The sequence below is a fragment of the Quercus robur genome, chromosome 3 (genome assembly GCF_932294415.1).
Source record: "Quercus robur chromosome 3, dhQueRobu3.1, whole genome shotgun sequence".
In the NCBI taxonomy this organism is placed as follows: Eukaryota; Viridiplantae; Streptophyta; class Magnoliopsida; order Fagales; family Fagaceae; genus Quercus; species Quercus robur.
The window spans coordinates 15452346-15474104 of record NC_065536.1 but is presented as its reverse complement, the minus strand read 5'-3'; the positions used below and the strand labels follow the sequence as shown (position 1 = coordinate 15474104).

General features: G+C 37.7%; 1 pseudogene; it reads right to left on the bottom strand.

Moving 5' to 3' along the window:
• Positions 1–1354: 1354 nt before the first annotated feature.
• The window catches only part of LOC126719303 (thioredoxin reductase 2-like), a 33947-nt pseudogene continuing 13542 nt past the window's right edge, over positions 1355–21759 (bottom strand).

The window sequence follows — 21759 nt, the reverse complement described above, 5'->3', positions numbered from 1 at the left end:
CAAATGGTGGTTCTTAATTTATCGGATCAGGTTGCTAAAGGATGGCTAATGAAAATGGTGAAGGATGTGAGAACTTGGTTTGATTTTTGGGTTGGGCTTGTGTGGTTTGAGTAGATGAGTTAATTTCAGAGTGAGATGGGCTGATGTATTTTTAGTCAATTTCAGGTTGGACTTAAGATTTCATTGGGCTTTGGTTGCTTAGTTTTGATTTGTTGGATATCCACTTATCATATGGGTTGGCTGATTTAGGTAATTTGGTCAGTTTGTGCCTTTTAATTGGGTCTGGCTTTGAGCTTGTTTGAAGCTATGTATGGGCTTGTGAGAGTTGAGTTAATTGATGAAGTTGGTGTTCTTGGGTTTTGAACTGGGTATAGTTCTCTCAACAATTTGCTTCTAGTTTGCATTACGAAATTTGACTATTCACTATTCTACTTCAACATGTCCATATCATTATCAAGAATTTTGTTTTTTGTTTTTTGTTTTTTTTTTCAACAAGTAAATTAGAGACATTGGCAAATGTAGAAAGCTTAGGCCCTGTTTGGTAAGAAATTTCAAATAATAGTTTTTAGTATTTAAACACTACTTGTGCGGCAAAAAAAAAAAAAAAAAGTGTTTGATAGGAAATTTCATTTAAGAGTGTTTGAATTACATTTCTTATTTTAGGATGTTTGAATACTGTATTTAGAGAACTCCTCCATACTCGTTTTCAATTTTCAAATAATATCGCTTAATGACACTTTTGTAAATATATTAAAAATTGTAAACCCCACTTGATAAGAGATTACACATACACATACCAAATTGTAGGCCCCACCTGGTGAGGAAATTTTCTCTCCCCTCAAATAAAATAATAACACTTTTACTATACTCATTCTTTAAAAAAAAAAACAAAAAACAAAAAAACAAAAAAAAAACACATACATATACCAAACATACAATTATATTTTTTTTACATTTTAAAATATGGTATTTGAAAAATAGTACTAAACACAATTTTTGCATTATAAATATTTTAAACACGTATTTTCACTATTGCAAAAAAAAAAAAAAAAAAACACTTATTTCACGACACTTTTTAAACAAGTTTTGACATCAGAGCAACAAAAAACTGCAATAGAAACAAATACAGGATTTCTTTTTCAAAATAGCATCATTTTTCTAACAATTTCATTAGTTAGCATCGTTTGGAAACTATTTAGGGAACTAACATCTTAAGTTTGTAAGAGTCAAATTCACTGTAGCAAATCGAGTGCAAGAGGGTCAAGTTCGATGGAACTCGAGTTCTTTGCTCTGTTTCTGCGTTCCTTTTCCTTCGTTCTTTCATTCTCTAGAGGCTCCCTTTCTCCAGACCAAATCAAGAATGCACAAAGACCATTTCTCCAGACCAAATCAAGAACAACCTCAAGAACCCAGAAACAAACCCACAAACAGCCACCTACGTCAGAAACCACACCCACTTTAGGAACAAACCCACAAATCACAAAAATGGTTTTGGTTCAGGTTGAAAGAGATGAGCTTGAGATCGGACCACCGCCGATGGTGGCGATGATGGTCGAAGGAAGAGCCAAGGAGCTCAGCCACGGAAGTTCAGAGAGCAGAGGAGTGGGTTTGTTGTTTTTGATCGATCTGGGTTTGTTGTTTCTTTCTTCTTTGTTGATTTGCAGAATCTTTGTGATCTCTGCCTCCTACTTCTTATTGAATTTGTGGAACTCAAGTCTTAGAAACTCAATTTCTATATTGATTTTCATAGAAATCGAGTACTTGATAGTCGATTTGCTACAGTGAACTTGACTCTACCACACTCGAGATGTTAGTTTCCTAAATAGTTTGAAAACGATACTAACTAACAAAATTGTTTGAAAATTGATGTTATTTTTTTTTTAAAGAAAATCCACAAATACACCTTATTCCCCACACAAAACACATGATCCCAAATAAAACGAAGACGAGTAGTGGTGCAAATATAGAAGTTCCAAAATCGAAATATAAATCATGAAGGGGAGAGATAGAGGATGTTGACAAACCAGTGCTGGTAGAAGTAACAACTTGCCTATACTTCTTATCCTGGACATCTCCGGCTGCAAAAACTCTGGAATCATGACAACATAGCAGCCAGAATCGAGTTCCAGCTGACCATCCAAGAACTTGGTGGCTGGCTCATGCCCTATCGCAAAGTACAATCCCGACCTTGAGATCTGAAACCTCCCCACTTAGCACATTCTTCACCTTCAACCCCCCAAAACCCTATTATTAGTGTTTCCGTCCCCATATGCCCCCACGACCACCGAGTTCCATAAAACTTGAATCTTAGTATTAGTCAAGGCCCTCTGCTGCATAATTTTTGAAACCTTAAATGTATCTCTCCTATGGATGATGTACACAATGGACCCATACTTGGTGAGGAATGTGGCCTCCTCCATGGTTGCTGAATCCCCGCCTCCAATTGAAAATGGGTGCAACACAGTCACACATGGCACAAGCCAATATGCCTCCATTCTAGAACCATGAAAAGGGTGGTGGAGAAGGAGAAATCCACCTTGTTGATTGTCTCAGTTAGAATCTGAGTGCCAAAGCATAGCAACTGCTTGCGGCAATGGTCGTATATGGCAGCGGTATGGGTAGCTGGGCCACTTCCTAGTGATGCACAACCTTGTTTCGAGGGTATGAAGGTCATCCATGGCCGAAGTCGAGTAAATAGTGGGCGGCAGAGGGGAATGCTAGGCCACTTCCCAATTTCAATGAGCAAATCCTGCATACCTCTTTTTGTAATTGCTCTAGTATGCAACTCTCTATTTGTTGCACTCTGTTATCCACATACTGCATCTCTAATGAGTTTTAAGGGAATGCTTTCAACCAAGATTTTATGTATATGGAATGCTTGAAACTATCATTAGGATGCATGCAGAACCTCCTATTATGTGTGCCTTTGCATATAGAAGGAACAATGAATTTCTAATCTTTTACCCCGAATATCATGAAGATTGACATATACTGTTCGACCTTTTTTTACTTTTTGCTAAATAACACATACTGTAGGAATTATTTTCGACAACTGAATTTATAAGTTGGGATAGACTTTGAAGGACCTGTCCTGTACTCAATCCATTATTGTTGTTTCTAATCGATCTCCCTCTACAATGGGTGACTTTATATTGTTTAAAAAATAAGCTCTGTAAAAGTAGATTTGTACCTTGAAAGGATGGGGTTTTAAAAAGTCGTAAATAATCTTGCAGGGAAAATAAGTTGGCATTTTAGCTAAAAGATTTTTGCAACCCTATCTAGCTTGTATATGGTGGTCGTGAAATTTTTTTCACTGCGGCAAGAATACCCAGTTTAACATAGCATTTGAACTGTTCAAATGTCAATTAGTTAAGCACAAATTTAACTCTGGCTGCTACTATCTTTTAGTATATAAGCATTCATAAAACAAATAGTTCTTGCACTCCAAAATACCCATATAGAACAAACATAGGAGATGAATAATACTACCCCATTAGCAAGTCTTCATGGCTATATAAGTATATAATATATTCTTGACTATTAGCCAGCATATGAAGGTATGCTTAAAGATGGCAGCAGAAAACCAGATCATCCTCGACCAACATTAATGGCAACCCATTTTTAGATCCTAGGAGTTTTTAGATCCTAGAGAAAATTCTTGAATGCAATTGGATGACTTTAAAAGTTCCCCAATAATTGAGAGAATTGTAAACTATCCCAAAAATAAAGGAAAAAAGTTCAAGTTGATAATGATGGTGTTTTTTTTTTTTTTTTTTTTTAATGCAATTGGGTGTGAGGTGTGTGTGGGTTGATGGTGTGAACACAGGTTTCAAATTCCTTAGGTGTAAGGGAAAGTTTTTATTTTTGGAGTGATGTGCCCATTGAGTTGTGAAGCTATTTGAATGGTTTTTTGGAGTTGGATGTTTGCTTGAGCTTGTGGTAAATGTGTTTTTCTTGATGAATGGGTGTAAGCACCAACTCGTTCATGAGTTGAAATTTTTGAGTTTTGGGTTTTGTTTTTGCTTTGAAGCTTGTTTGGGCTCATTATTTGTTTAACAAACCCTGAGTCAACTTGCCATGACCTTTTTTGTTTAGCCTTTTAGCCAATTTCACCATGACCACAATTTTGACGCTAAGCTAGAATTTGCCGAAATACTCACATAGATTGGTTGCCTTGGGAAGCTTTTCACCTTGTTTTCTTGGCATTATTTTCCAAATGTCATTTCATTATGGATTTTAGGCTTCAATGTGTTCACATGAATGACTTTGAAATGAAGTTTTTTGCACACATCTTCTCTTGTGAATGTGACTTTCATGCTACAAAGATTAGGTTTTTCTTGCATTTAATCTTTTTCCTTTGTATTTGCCTAGTTTATGCCATGTGTAAGATTAACCTGTGCGGATTTGATCTTGAATGCAGAAGACCATAACTTGCGAGAACAGAGGTTCCTTGAAGAATTTGCAGATATGTTGGAGAAACAAAGACCCTCAAGTTGGTAACAAGATCCAAGTAGATGGTGTCCAAGAACAGAAGGATTTGTGGACAAGATGCAAATGTGACTCTTTTGGCTTTTAAACAATTATGCTTAAGTTGAAGGCCAAAATGTGAATTTTCGTGTAAGGACCTTTATGTTGTGCATGATTAGAAGTGTATTGATCCTTAGCATAGGAGATAGTGAGCTTTCAGTTTCTCCCTTCACTCAAAAACGTAGATTGAGTTGGAAATTATGATTGGGTGGAGCTGCCTATGCCACCATTCTACATTATAGTACAGTTCTCCTTCTCCCAATGTGCCACAAAGAGCATTGGTGGCCTTGTGACTGTATGGGAGGTAACTTCTTGCTTAAGTCCTTGCTTGCTCTTATGATTAGTCACATCTTCTTCTTTTTGTAGATTAGTCATATGAGTATTTTGGCAAGGTCCAAGTTGTAACGGAGCAGAAGGAGAATGTCTACCCCTGTATAACTTGATGGTCTTCAAGCGATCAAGTATGAGGTTGCAAAGATTGACACCCTATACAAGATTGGTGCCGACACTACACATTGACGACTTTGCCATTGATGATGTAAGTTCTTTTCTTGGTTTTCTTTGTTCTACATTTTTATTTGATGTCAATATATGACACCTCTGAATCCATGGTCTAAAGTTCAAGTTCTAGCTGGATTCTCCTGTGTAGCCCTTCACAGACGCCAAAAATTGTTTGAGTCACCATTGGGTAGGTATTGGTTTCTTGGAGACCATGTACTCATTCAAGTCAACCACTCGTTCCCTTCAGTACCTCTGAGAGACAATCCAGCCAGGGACGAAGCCACATTATTGTATACTGAATGCTTGAAACTACCATTAGGATGCATGTAACATGGTGAGAATTGGACTAAGTCAACTGAATTATCATCCTTCACCAGAAACTCCTATTATGTGTGCCTTCAGCCGTGGCACAACTATTTCAGGGAAAAAAGGAGAAAACTTGGACCACCTATGAAAGCTATCCGGGCTAAATTACTTATGACACAGAAGTACTTCACATTGCAAAAGTGGTTTCTGATTTTGATTGTGGCTTTCAGAAATCTGTGGTTTTTCATTTTCATTTGTTGACAAAAATCTCACTGACTTTCTTGATTTTATGCCATTTGATGCGACATACATATCTATAATGTCATTTATAAATCAACTTTAATATGTTTTAATTGCGTTTGGCACTACTGCAAAGTTATGTATCTTGCTCATGTGTTCTAGTTACTTTGGTTGCTCCTTTCAAAAGAATGCACCATGCCCTGTTTTCAACCTAAAATTTAGGTTTTTCCTTATATAAATCATGATCTTTTGAATACAACTTTTTGCATGCTCTCTCTCTTCCCTACAATTTTTGCATGCTTTCTTGTAATCATGCTTGTTAGAAATTATTGAACAGGTTCATTTGTCATTCACATAAAGGCCTAATGAGCACTTCTACAAAAGATTGGGGTTGTTGGCTATTGTTTATGAAAGTTCAAATAGTGTAAAAACACCCTTGAACGTTTAGACCCCCAATTTACAAATTACCAATTCAAGCTTTATATCAAACAATTAATGTGCGGAACATGAACAAAAGCTTAATACAGAATTGGTAAACAATCTATGCCAATTAAAATCACATCCACAGCAGAAAATAAAAGGCAAAGTTAAAGGGAAGAGAGATGCAAACTCAAGGACAACACACGATGTGTTATCGAAGAGGAAACCGAAGCCCTCGGCGTAAAACCTCTCCGCCGCCCTCCAAGCAGTAAACAATCCACTAGAAAATGTAGTTGGGATACATGATCAACAATAGACCCTCCAAGCCTAATCTACCCAGTGTACCTAAGCCCTCCAAGCTTTTTGCTCTAACGAGGTTGCGCCGAACCTATTTCTTTTCTAGCTTCTCGGATTCCGCTACTTGACCATAGCATCAACCAATGTAAATTGGTTCCTTCCTAACTGCTTCCCAAAACACCAAACAGCCCTCTCACAATAATGGATATGGTGAGAAAAGGTTTTAGTAAAATGCCTCTCAAGGATTTAACAATGGAGAGGAAGAGAGTTAAGGAATTTGAAGAGTCTCTTATGTAAAGATTGTGGATGAATCAATCTTGTTTTACTCTAGGGTTTCTCTCTCAAAATTCTCTCTGGAAGCTCTCTTTCTTTCGTGGGTATAAGGAGTATTTATACTAGGGTAAGAATGGAATGTGAAATGTCAAGTTTTTCAAAACAGGGATGGCTCGTGGCTTGGCCTCGCGACTTGACTGAGTCGCGAGATCCAGCCACGAGATAACAGAACGGCCAGTTGTCCTATTTTGTCCTGTAGTGCTCCAACTAGCATGACGCTTTAACTTCTAGCATACTTGGCACGTGTTCTGCTTCTGGCGGCTTGCAGCCACAAGTCACCCGCGAGATCCAGCCGCAAGACTTTGTTTTCTTACACACTCTTGAGCATTCAACACTCTATCTCACTCACTACCCTTACAACAAACCCACCTAAATACAGAGTTACTAATTGCTGAAATACAAGCAAATTTGGCATGGAATAAAGCCAACAAGATGGTTGATTAAATTCAACCTTACAATCTCCCCCTTTGGCTATTCCGTGACAAAACCCTAAAACAGACTCTAGACTTAACATGTGAGTTGGGAACAGTTGAGCAAAACTCACTCACACTTAATTCTAGAAACTGTGAGGCACTTGAATCATATGAACATGAAACTCCTGAAACACAACAATACACCATGATCATTGTATGCAGAAAACATGAAATGCATATGAAACAGGCATAAAGTGATCAAGCAAAGATGAAGTTAAGAAACAAACCATGGCTTGATCAAACAAGTAATCACTACAAGGTAGTGATTATAATGCTCATTCACACTTGGAATGAACACTTGAACATACAAGCTAACAAGAACAATGCAAGTTACTTGTATGCCCAACACTCAACCAATACATAATACACTTAGTATATGCATCTAGGAACAATCCTACAAGGGCACAAGAGTGACAGTACTTAACAAGAAAATGCATGACATTTAGATAGAAGTACTGATTTAACAAAAACATAGAGGCTGCATAAAGCATGGTACAAACCATAAAGCCTACAAGTAACCCTAAAAGCTTACAAAAGCGACATGGGTACAAACTACAATTATAAACTGAAAAACATCAACAATATATATAGTAAACCAAGTTTCAAAACCATCCCTGAGTTAGAAACAAACATACACTAAAGCCATAGTGTATCAAACCCATAATAACAACAAATTATCCAAAACATAAACAAAATAAGCAAGTGTTTTTGACTGCTCCCCCTCAACATAGTGCTCCCCCTTAAGGTCTGCTTTTCAAAAATTTCTCCCCCTTTTTGATCGGAATGGCCAAAGGGTCACTGCCCATGATGTGTGGTGAAGCTATCAAATTTTATGGAGAGAATATCAAGCTGATCCTGCATGGCTGCCATCCTCTCAGACTGCACTGTCTGGACCTCTCTGAGTCCATCAAGTCTTTCCAGGATGACCTGAAATGCATCTGGAGGTATAGCTGAAGAAGTTGATGCTCTAGTCCTCTTGCCACTCCTTCTGGGTGTTGAAGTTGATGCCTGACTTGTTGCCTCTGCCTCAGTCTCCATTGGGACACTCTCTCCTTCATCACCTTCATCTTCTTCACCTGGAAGATGAACACTTATCCTTTTGAAGGTTTGTTTGTTAATTGCTGAAGGTGTAGACATGGGACTGATGTCTCGAGGGATTGCAACACCCTTCTTTATGAAAATCCTTATGAGTAGACTAGGGAAGATTAGTTTAGGCCTAGAAGTGGTTCTAGTCTCATCCACAATAGTATCAAATATGTGGGAACTGATATCAATGAAGGTCTTTTCCTTGAGCTTCATCAAAAAAATTGCTCTCGCATTGTTAATTGTAGTCAACTTTCTTATGGGATATAGGTTAAACATCATGATAATAGTGAGACATCTCATGTCCACTGGAAAGACTGTGGTATTCAGGCATTTTCCTTCTCTTTGTCCACCTACCCTCTGTTGTACAGTTTCAATAGACAGAATCCTATCCTTATAGTTGACAAACTCATGATCTTCTAACCCCTCAAGACCTAGCACATCATCAATGTCATGTGCATCTAAGGTGAATTCTGTACCTCTAACCCAGCAGCTCAGCTCATCTTCCCTAATCACAGCATTGGAATAAAACTCCCTAACCAGAGGTTCACATACAGCTGGGAAATTCACTTAGCAGTCTTTCCCATCCTCTCCCCTCAAAACAACTAGGGATAAAGGTGTCTCTCAAATCCCCTAAATCCACAAACTTTTGTTGTATGATTCCTGCCTTTAAGAAGAAATCCTTGTATCTCTCAAAATGGGAAACAGACCTAAACAGATTCGGGTCCATTTTCATTCTCTTTTCTGCTTTCTTAGCAGGAGTTTTCTTCTTTGGGGAAGAAGGAGCCATCTGTGAACAATCAGAAAAGGCCACAACAACAAAGTACAATACATGTGTAGAACAACTCAGTATTCTGTTAGTGATAAAGACAATACTAAAGGAAAGGCCTCATAATCTAAACCAGCAAAACAGATGAATGCACCCAAAGGAATATAATCAAGAACAACTAACATTTTGCAGAAGAGTACAAATGTTGCAGAGATTGACATCACCCAAAGGACAAACATATGTCAATGAGACATATATTTTGATGAGTATGAAAAGATCCAGAGAACTCAAGACATATGCACACACTAGATAAACAAACACAAAATTAAATCAATAAAACCCAACTAACAAAACATGAATCATTTTGAAACAACATATCAAAATGAGATCAGACAAGATGGGTATAAGACAGATAACAAACTCTAAGCTAAGAGAGAGTCACATGATGAAGAACAAATCTAGCAACCTAAACAAGTTCTTAATAATCAAGAGCTTCTACTAGCAAAGCACGAACAGAGAACAATAGCCGAAACACAAACCCAACTCAAATTAGAAAAACAATGCAAATATTCAAGAGGGAAAAGCTCAAAAACAAGAAATACTGAGTGTGAGAAAGAAAACCCATACCTTTTCTTAATGAATTTGAGACGAAAATGAAGCAACAATGGAGTTCGAAAATGGAGACACGAAGTGTTTAGGTAAGAACAGTTGAGAGAGAAAGTGAAGAGTCACAAAAAGTTCGAGGGAAAACTGAAAAAGATTTTAAAAACTGCCCTCATTGTGCAAAACACGCGTTTTTCGTGGCTTAGGAAAGTCGCCAGATAGTCGCCAGATACACCCGCCAAAACACTTCAAGTCAAAAGTTTTGAAAAATTTTCTAAGTGTTTTTTGTGACTGGAAGTTTCACTCGCGAGTGAGTCGCGAGCTGAGCCGCGAAAATCTTTGTGTACCCCTCGCGACTGGACCTTCCACTCGCAAACAAGTCGCCAAAACAAACCCGTGATCTCACGACTGTGGCATGCGACTTGACTGACCCGCGACTGAGTCGCCAAAACAGGACACACTGTTTTTGAAGATTTTCAGTTTTTGTAAAAACAAAACACTTTTCCAAAAAAACTTAAACACTCAAAAAAATCTTTTTGTGTTTGAATTAATAAAGATTGAGCATGTGAAAACACATTTTATCAAGTACAATCACACAAATGAATATGACATTCATTGAACATAAACTTGTGTGTTGTGTGTGGATATCAACAATGAGATAGTCCTTAGTCTAATGTGAAGTTTCAATGATCAATTCAACCAAGGCATACACAATTAGCATTAGATCATGTGACCCATCTCAATTATAGAAGTATGCATATATGACCTCCCACAAGACTTGATAACATAACTTAGAGCTTTACATTTGACTCCACTTTTAAGCATAACATTTGATCTTTTTGATCCTTTTGAAACAATCACCTTTCCTTGTGAGAGCGATATTTGATATTTCACCTTGATAATATAGCCTTTGGCTTTTGAATAATCATAAACTTTATTTTTGGTCGCTTTCCCTTTTTCCTAGTCAACTACTAGTTTGTACGATAGGCTGTTGCAGCTCAAAATCTCTTTTCATTTGGAGATTCACATTTGGTGAGCTCTTTTTAGCAAAAACAAAAAATAAAGAGTAGGAAGATATATAGACACAAGTCTATGCATGTCTCAAGATCAACAAAACCATTCACTAATCATTCATGACAAGTTTGAAGATCTATTTACAACAATCACATAGATTTCAAAATTTCTTCCACAGTGATAAAAGTGCAAAGGAACAAGCTATGCTCGAAAATGCACAAAGCCATTAGCACAAAGGTATAAGGTAAAACATGTTTTGAGACAAAATTCAATAATGTCAATCAAACTTTTTGATTTTCTATTTTTATGTGGTTTTTGGATTTTTGACACATAAAAAGAAAAAGATTGATCAAAAACAAAAATGAACAAAAGTACGCACAAACAGACAAACAAACAACCACCAACATAATCAATAAGCAAACAACCAAACACAGTCACAAAGCATAGGAAGTATTGATGCATGGACATGTTGTAATGCTTATGCATGAGTATCCTTTTTCACCCACACGTCACTTGCGTTTGGGGTGATTTCCTTATAGGATTGGGTACGGGAGTTAGGGCTTTCAAACCTTCGTGTGAAGCTTTCCAAGCAGTTGGTGAATACACCAATCATCTTCATCACGTCCATCATTCCGGGATCACCGTTTTGATCTTTTGATGGTTCACCAGCCCAATTTCTCCAATCATTTCTAGGTCCTCATGACCTTTGAGGAGTTGCACTATTCATTGCTCTCAGCTTTTGACAATTTGGTCGAGTATGCCCTTGAAGTCCGTAGTGATGACACACATAATTTGATCTAGGACCTCTTTGTGGTCGTGGACGAGACTTGGCTCGGGATTCAGACTTGCCCACAGATTGATTACGGGGATTCAACAACCGTTCGTTCTCCACATTCCTCTTCTCCTCTATCTTGGGCTTCTCAGCAGTAGGGCCAACTTTAACTGGCTCTTTGGCCTTTATAAACTTCACTTCTTTTGTGACATTACCAAATGAGCTACTCCTTCCGGTATATCCCAACCCAGATTTGTTTGAAAAATGTTTTTGAGATGAAATAATATCATCTAGCTTCTTGGTGGAGACCCTCTCTATCTTGGCATTTGCTTGCACAACCTCTTGCTCAAGAAATCTCACTTTTGTGTAGGCTTCTGACAACTCACCATTCAGTATTTCTATCTCACACTTGGCCTCCTTATAGTGAATTAGGAGACTTTTATAGTCCTCCTCTGCTTTCTTCATCTTTCTCACAGCTGCCTTTGCCACCTTTGTGTACTCACCCGACCTCTCTAGGAGTGAGTTATAATTGTCTTGAAGATTGGCTGTGTTTTCATCTTCTTCTACATCTGATTCCTCAACAGCTCCAAATGATTCTTCATCACTATGTACTCCAAGCTCTTGTACAAGCAGATTCAACTCATCTGAAGAATCAACATGAGCAATAGTCATAAAAGCGGAGTAATTCCCTTCTCCCTCACAGCTTTCCTCAGAATTAGAGTTGGATGAATTCGAGTCACTCAATGTCGTGGCATACACCTTGCCTTTTGATTTCAAATAATTTGGACATTCTTTCTTAAAGTGTCCATGCCCGTTGCATTCAAAACAAGTGACACCTTGTGTAGATTGGGATTCTTTTCCATCTTTCTTTTTAAATTCCCTTTTCTCCCTTCCTGAACTTTGAAATTTTCCTTTGTCCCCAAATTTACCATTATTCTTAAATTTCAAGAATTTTCAGAAATTTTTCACAAGGTATGCAACATCCTTGTCAACCACATCTTCATCCGATGAGTCATGGACTTCTACCTTCTCATTAATGGTCTTAAGAGCAAGAGATTTGCTCCTCCGTTGATTTGGTAGCGACATTTCATAAGTCTGAAGAGAACCAACCAGCTCCTGGACGTTGATGTCATCAAGGTCCTTACTCTTTTCAATTGCTGTTACTTTGGCACAAAAGCTTTCCGGCAATAATCGAAGGATCTTCCTTACTATTTTAGAATCCTCCGTTTTCTCCCCCAAATTGAACTTGCTAACAACCACCTCATTCAACTTGCTTTAGAAAGAGTCAAAGGACTCATCCTCACTCATTTTGAGCTCCTCAAACCGAGTGGTTAGCATTTCCAGCTTGGTGTCTTTTACTTTCTTCGTGCCTTCGTAAGTGGTCTCCAATATCTCCCATGCTTCTTTGGCAACGGTAATGTGAGAGATCCTGTGAAATTCATCTGGAGACACACCACAGAAAATAGCATTGAGTGCTTTACTGTTAGCATTAGATGCGGCGAGTATTGCTTTATCCCATGTGGATTTGGCTGCCTCATGTCTGGTCCAACCTATCTTAACCGCATTCCAAACAGATTCTTCAATGGAACATAAAAATGCTCTGATACGAACCTTCCAAAAAACATAATTACTACCATCAAAATATGGAGGTACATTTAGGGATTGAGACCAGTCCATATTAAAAAGGGTCAAGGATCACACTATGGTAATGAAACCAACAAAAGTGTACCCGTTCTAATACCAATTGAAAGTTCAAATAGTGTAAAAACACCCTTGAACGTTTAGACCCCCAATTTACAAATTACCAATTCAAGCTTTATATCAAACAATTAATGTGCGGAACATGAACAAAAGCTTAATACAGAATTGGTAAACAATTTATGCCAATTAAAATCACATCCACATTAGAAAATAAAAGGCAAAGTTAAAGGGAAGAGAGATGTAAACCCAAGGACAACACACGATGTGTTATTGAAGAGGAAACCGAAGCCCTTGACGTAAAACCTCTCCGTCGCCCTCCAAGCAGTAAACAATCCACTAGAAAATGTAGTTGGGATACATGAACAGCAATAGACCCTCCAAGCCTAATTTACCAAATGTACCTAAGCCCTACAAGCTTCTTGCTCCAACGAAGTTACGCCGAACCTTTTTCTTTTCTAGCTTCCCGGATTCCGCCACTTGACCATAGCATCAACCAATGTAAATTGGTTCCTTCCTAATTGCTTCCCAGAACACCAAACAGCCCTCTCACAGTAATGGATATGGCGAGAAAAGGTTTTGGTAAAATGCCTCTTAAGGATTTAACAATGGAGAGGAAGAGAGTTGAGGAATTTGAAGAGTATCTTATGTAAAGATTGTGGATGAATCAATCTTGTTTTACTCTAGGGTTTCTCTTTCAAAATTCTCTCTGGAAACTCTCTTTCTTTCGTGGGTATAAGGGGTATTTATACTAGGATGAGAATGGAATGTGAAACGTTAGGTTTTTCAAAACAGGGCTGGCTTGCGGCTTGGCCTCGCAACTTGACTGAGTCGCGAGATCCAGCCGCGAGATAACAGAACGGCCAGTTGTCCTATTTTGTCCTATAGTGCTCCAGATAGCATGACGCTTCAACTTCTGGCATGCTTGGTACGTGTGCTACTTCTGGTGGCTTGCAGCTGCGAGTCACCCGCGAGATCCAGCCGTGAGACTCTGTTTTCTTGCACACTCTCGAGCATTCAACACTCTATCTCACTCACTACCCTTATAACAAACCCACCTAAATACAGGGTTACTAATTGCTTAAATACAAGCAAATTTGGCACGGAATAAAGCCAACAAGATGGTTGATTAAATTCAACCTTACAGTTTAAATTAGGACTTGTGATCTTCCCCTTTTCCTTTCAAACAACAGTTGATTTTTGAATTACACTGCACCAATATTAGGTCATCTCACATTCAAAGTCAAGAATATTTTGAGAGGAACCTCTGTTGCATGTATGTCATGAATTTCAGATGCAAAAATTGTGGAGGCTAGAATGATTACCTGATTGTTTTTTCAGTAATGTGGGTGCTAGTAACCAAGAATGTTTAAAGTAATTACTAGTGCAGCAATATATGAAGATGACAGTTGTACATTTATAATAAAGCATTGCCTCAACAAGGTATCTGATAACTGAGTTGTTCTGCTAATATCCATATCCATATGCATATGCATATAAAAGGAATATTGAATTTCTAATCTTTTACCATGTATATTATGTGACATATAGTATATGACCTTTAATATTTTTTCTGAATAATATACTGCTAATTATCATTTGTGTATGCTATTGACATGGAATATTCATGTATTGATTCGATTAGCTTACAGCAACTGAATTTATAAGTTGGTATATAGTTTGGACCTGGCTTGAACTCAAAGTCTCAATCCAATATCATTGTTTCAAATCGATTTCCTTCTGCAATGTATGAGTTTATTTTTATTGGCTTATTTTGTTTAAGAGATAAGCTCTGTAAAAGTAGATTTGTACTTTGAAAGGATGGTAATTTAAAAAGTTGTACATAATCTTATACAGAAAATAAGTTGGGATTTTAAGCTAAAAGAGTTGTACATAGAAGGCAACCTAATCTAGCTTGTATGTGGTGGTTTTGGAGTTTTTTTGCATCAGTGAGAATACCCAGTTTAGCATAGAATTTGAATGATTTATATGCTAGTTAATTATGCAAAAATTTAACACTGGCCACTACCGTCTTTCAGTATATAAGCATTCATAAAATAAATGGTTCTTGCACTCCAAATTTTCCATGCAGAACAAACATAGGATACTGATATTGTTACCCCATTAGCAGGCCTATCACAGGTATATAACATTTTCTTTGCTATTAGCCAACATATGAAGGTATGCTTTTGAGATTGCCGCAGAAAACCAGATCATCTTCAACCATTGACATCAATGGTGTAAGGTTGAATTTAATCAACCATGTGTTGGCTTTATTCCGTGACAAATTTGCTTGTAATACAGCACTTAGAAACCCTGTATTTAGGTGGGAATCATGTAAGGGTAGTGTGTGAGAGAGTGTGAAGAAATGCTCAAGACTGTGCAGTGAAGCAGGGACTCGCGGTTGGATCTCACGGGAGGCTCGCGGCTTGCAAGCCGCCAAAAGTTGCACACGCGCAGAGCATGCAGGGGAGCTGAACAGTCATGCCAGCTGGAGCACTACAGGACAAAAATCTAGACTGGCCATTTAGTAGCTTGCGGCTTGAACTCGCGACTAAGTCAAGTCGTGAGGTCAAGTCTCCAGCCAACCCTAGTGTGGAAAAATTGACTCTTCGCATTCCATTCTCACACCAGTATAAATACCCTTCATTCCCACAAAATATGTGTGGCTATTTGAAAGAAAAACCCTAAGAGAGGTTTCTTCAAAACACACACCCAATTAGAGAGAGCTACTCATTCTTAGAGAGAAATCTTTGTAGTCTCTTCTCATTCCCTCTCTCATTGTCATACCTATTGAGAGGAGATTTCTATCCAAACACTACCCACACCCATTTAGATTGTTGAGTGTTTTTGGAGCTTTGGGAAGCATTGGAAGATGCCAAGGATGGCGAATGCTATGGATTATAGCGGAATCCGGTAAGCTAGAAAAGAAAAAGTTTCGGCGCAACCTCGTTAGAGCAAGAAGCTTTGAGGGCTTAGGTACATCGGGTAGATTAGGCTTGGAGGGTCTATTGCTATTCATGTATCCCAACTACATTTTCTAGTGGATTATTGACCGCTTGGAGGGCGGCGGAGAGGTTTTATGCCGATGGCTTCGGTTTCCTCTTTGATAACACATCGTGTGTTGTCCTTGTGTTTGCATCTCTCTTCCCTTTATCTTTGCCCTTTATTTTCTGCTGTGGATGTGTTTTTAATTGGCTTAGATTGTTTACCAATTCTGTTTATAGCTTTTGTTCATTTTCCGCACACTAGTTGTTTGACATAAAGCATGAATTGGTTATTTTGTAATTGGGGGTCTAAACGTTTAAGGGTGTTTTATACACATATTGAACTTTCATTTGGTATCAGAGCAGGTACACTTGTTGTGGTTTAAATACCTAAGTGTGATCCTTGACCCCTTGTGTTTATTTGCCATGGATTGTGTTTTGTATGCCTCTTTGTATGATTTGGCTGGTGATGAATGTAACATGCCACGTGTTTGTGAAAATGCCTCTATGAGTGTTAATCCTCATAAGTGTGATGACATGTTATTTGAATCTATGGGTGTTGTTGACAAACTCTTGAAGAAAAATGCTAAGAAGTTTCAAAAGAATTTGAGCAAGTTATTTTGTGAAAATGATGATTTGATTGCTAAGCTCAATGAATCCAACAAATTGGTTGAGAAATATAAGAAACTTACTGAAATTTCTCTTGAAAAGCTGAAAGAGTTTGAATGTTTGAATATGGACTTGGATGCTAAACTTGTTTTGTCTAACAAACTTGTTAATGATCTTAAATGTGAAAATGAATCTCTTAAGATGCATGCCAAGTGTTTGATTGCTGAACCTATTGTTAAAAAGGATGAAAATATTTGTTGCAATCATGTTGTGGTACCCAATTTTGTGCCTAGTGTGTGTTCTACCTTAAAGGACAAATCGGTGTACATTCCTCCACATAAAAGAAATCAAATGGTGGAGAGAAAGGCTGTTAAGTCAAAGCCTCTGTTTAGGTCTCAACCTAAGGTTTTGAATGGGTCTAAGTTTGTTCCAACTTACCACCATTTGCGGTGTGATTGGTCATATAAGACCTCAATGCTCCAAGTTGAAAAGGGAACAAAACAATGTTGCTAGATCTCTTCCTAAAAAGCCTAGTAGACCTAAACGCATTGTTTGTCACCATTGTGGTGCCTTTGGTCATCTAAGACCTCAATGCTCTAAGTTTCATGCTTTTAAAAGAATTAAAAGAAAAGAGAAACTTGAGCTTCATGGAAGTTGTGCTAAAAAGAGTAAACCGGTTTTGAGTGAAAATAGCATGTTGTTAAACAAAGTGTTTAATGCTCTTAACTCCTTGACTATGTGCATCTCCGGTTCTCATTCTTCCAACCCTCGTCTCACTTCTCTTGAGAAACTCATTCCAAACAACCATTCCGTTTGGATGAGGAAGGGTTCCTATGGTTGAGCTTTTGCTCTTTTGGTCCTTGATCTTATTCTTTCGATCTTTGTAGGACCCTTCATGCATTAAATGTCATATCTTCATGCATTTTGTGCATCTTGCATTTATTTGTATGCATTGTTTCGTTTTTTATCTTACTTTTATGTTTCTGTTTTGTGTGAGTAAAAAATCCAAAACCACATGAAAAGTGAAAAATTCAAAAAGTTTGATCGTATTTGTTTGAGCACATATCACATGTGAGTTTGGCCTTGTACCTTTGTACAAATGGCTTTGTGATTTTCGAGCTTAGCTTGTTATTTTTGGACTTATATCTTTGTGGGAAAAATCTTGACATCTTTGTGTGATTGTTGTAAATCGATTTTCAAGCTTGTCATGAATGATTAGTCAATAGTCATGTTGGTTTTGATATTTGCGTAGACTTGTGCTTATATCTCTTCCCACTCTTTTATTTTTATTGCTTAAAGAGCTCAATAAATGTAAATCTCAAAATGAAAAGAGATAATGAGCTGCAAAAGCCGTCGCACATACTAATATTCAACTAGGAAAAAGGGAAAGCGACTTGTATTGAAAATGTTTGATGCCCAAAAGCCAAAGGCTTGTTCATCAAATTGAAATATAAAAAATTTCAGGCATGAATCTCAAAAATGAGATGTATTGCTCAAAATGAGTTGTATTAATTCAAAATGATCAATTGATATGAATTGTAAGAAGCCAAATGAAAAGCTTCAATCTTATGTAATCATTTTCTTGTGGGAGGTCATATATGTTCATTTCTATAATTGAGATAGATCACTTGACTTAGTACTAGTTGTGTATGACTTGATTGAATTGATCATTGAAACTTCACTTTAGACTAAGGACTATTCCACATTTGATACACACACACAACACACATGCCTAATGTTCAATAAATGTCTTATTCATTTGTTAGATTGTACTTGTCTAAATGTGAGATGTGTGTGCTCAATCATATATGGTTCAATCCAAAAAGATTTTTGATCATTTTATATGTTTTTGGAAGTGATTTTTATCACTCTTTGTGTTCATGTTTAGTGTTTACTTTGTTTTTCATTGTTTAAACATGTTCTGTGTTGAAAAAATAGGTGTCAGAGTTTTTCGCGGCTCAGCTGGCGACTTGCCAGTCGCGAAACCCCAGTCGCGAGTTCATCCAAAAGCTTTTGGCGACTCACTCGCGGCTTGCTCGCGACTCACGAAAATTTCGCGACTGAACCTCGCGACTCGCCTAGTCACGAAACGCCCAGAAATAGCTTTTTAAAGGGCTTTTTGTGGGAAACTTGTTTTAAACCTCTCCCATCCTTTCTAAAACCCCTCTTTCAATATTTTTACATCAAAACCCAACCAATTTGAATGGTTTTTCATTCCATTAATATTTCTAAGGTAATTATAAATTCTTTTCATTAATTTTGATCCTTGGATTATGTTTTGGAGAGTTTTGTACTCTTGGTTGGGATTTTTATCATAGGGGTTGGGAAAACTTAATTTTTGTCAAATTTCTTCATGGGTTTGGTTTCTTTTGCTGATTTACATTGGATGTTGGCCCCTTGTGGCAGAAAAAACATGTATTAAGGGTGGATTTCATGATGTTCATGCATTGTTTCACATTATTGTTCATAGTGTGCATGCTAGGTGTTTGATAAAATGCCTCTTAGACATTTTCTCGCTTGTTTGGACTCCGATGAGTACCAAACTTTGGGGTTTCTCATGTTTCCTCATTAGGAACATGTTTGGTTCATTGGTTGTGTATTTAACACACCTTGCCCCACATGTGCATTTTTCATGCATTGGTCATGCATTGCACACAGCCACCTCTTGCACACACCTTTGCTACCCTTGTCATGCATTGGTCTAGACCTTGCTTCTTCATCCTAGCATGTCATGTCTACCTTATGCTCTGTAGCATTTTACATTGTCTTAGGTTTGAGTTTCATTTTCTCATTCTTCTCGCACCCCTCATGCATCATTAGCATTGTTCGTACCTTCATCTCTTGCCCTCATTTCTTCTTGGCCCTTTGTCTATTCCTGACAAAAAGGGGGAGAGTATACTTTAGAGAGTATACCGGAGTGTTTTGTCATTTCTATATGACTCTTGTGCACATCCTTAAGGGGAGAAATTCTATTTCTCATGCACATTTGTAGGGGGAGAGATATTCCATAGGAGAGATGCATATACCAAGGAGGAGAAGACATTGAGATAATAAGAAAACTTTGTTTTGTTTGTTTCTCTTTATGTTTGTTTTCTTGTATTGCATCATGTTTGTATTTTGGACATGCATATATCCCTATGCTATTGTGTTCCTTTGAATGCATGTTCGGATGATCATTTGCTTTGCTATGTGATCATTGTAGTCATTTCTATATGACTATTTTGGTGTTTGATCAAGTTGCTCACATGTTTCACATCATGTTTACTTGATCGCAATTTACTTGTTACATTATACTTGTCCTTTTATTACTTGCTTTACCTTGAGGGTCTAATGTGTTTTGTGCAAGTATTTCAGGTTACAAGTATATATATTCCAAGTGCATCACAGCTTCTCATCACTTTGAAGGGGAGAAACTTTAAGCATTTTTAGTTTATACTGTTTAAGTTTATATTCAGTATTTTGTGGTTTGTACCCATGTTGCTTATGTAAGCTTTTAGGGTTATGTTATGTTTTTATGCATATCTGTAGGCTTTATGGTTTGTACCATGCTTTATGCAGCCTGTTATGCTTTGTTTAAATCAGTACTTCTATCCAAATGTCATGCATTTTCTGGTTAAGTACTGTCACTCTTGTGCCCTTGTAGAATTGTTCCTAGATGCATATACTTAGTGTATTGTGCATTGGTTGAGTGTTGGGCATGCAAGTGACTTGCATTGAGCTTGTTAGCTTGTTTGTTCAAGTGTTCATTCCAAGTGTGAATGAGCATTGTGGTCACTATCTTGTAATGATTGATTGGTTGATCAAGCCATGGTTTGTTTCTTAACTCCATCTTTGCTTGATCACATATTGCCTGTTTCATATGCATTTCATACTTTTCTACATACAATGATCATAGTGTATTGTTGTGTTTCAGGAGTTTCATGTTCATATGATTCAAGTGCTTCACAACTTCTAGATTTAGGTGTGAGTGAGTTTTGCCATTGTTTCCAAACCCACGTTTAAGTCTAAAGTCTGTTTTAGGGTGTTTTGTCATGGAATAGCCAAAAGGGGAGATTGTAAGGTTGAATTTAATTAACCATGTGTTGGCTTTATTCCGTGACAAATTTGCTTGTAATATAGCACTTAGAAACCCTGTATTTAGGTGGGAATCATGTAAGGGTAGTGTGTAAGAGAGTGTGAAGAAATGCTCAAGACTATGCAGTGAAGCAGGGGCTCGCGGCTGGATCTCGCAGGAGGCTCGCGGCTTGCAAGCCGCCAAAAGTTGCACACGCGCAGAGCATGCAAAGGAGCTGAACAGTCATGCTAGCTGGAGTACTACAGGACAAAAATCTAGACTGGCCATTTAGTAGCTCGCGGCTTGAACTCGTGACTAAGTCAAGTCACGAGGTCAAGTCGCCAGCCAACCCTAGTGTGGAAAAACTGACTCTTCGCAATCCATTCTCACACCAGTATAAGTATCCCTCATTCCCACAAAATATGTGTGGCTATTCAGAAAGAAAAACCCTAAGAGAGGTTTCTTCAAAACACCCACCCAATTAGAGAGAGCTACTCATTCTTTGAGAGAAATCTTGCTATTCATGTATTAGGTACATCGGGTAAATTAGGCTTGGAGGGTCTATTACTGTTCATGTATCCCAACTACATTTTCTAGTGGATTATTGACCGCTTAAAGGGCGGCGGAGAGGTTTTACACTGAGAGCTTCCGTTTCCTCTTCGATAACACATTGTGTGTTGTCCTTGTGTTTGCATCTCTCTTCCCTTTATCTTTGCCCTTTATTTTCTGCTGTGGATGTGTTTTTAATTGGCTTAGATTGTTTACCAATTCTGTTTAAAGCTTTTGTTTATTTTCCGCACACTAGTTGTTTGACATAAAGCACGAATTGGTTATTTTGTAATTGGGGGTCTAACGTTTAAGGGTGTTTTATACACATATTGAACTTTCAAATGGCTACCCAATCTTTGACCCTAGGAGTAGTTTTGGTATCAGATCAACTAAAATTTAGAAATCAAGTAAAAGGAATTGGTTGATGAATATCCTTTCATTATTGCTTTCAGTTGTAGGGCTAGCCCATCATATGACCTTTGAAAATAAATGCACTGGTTCCATGTTCATTCACTATCATTCCC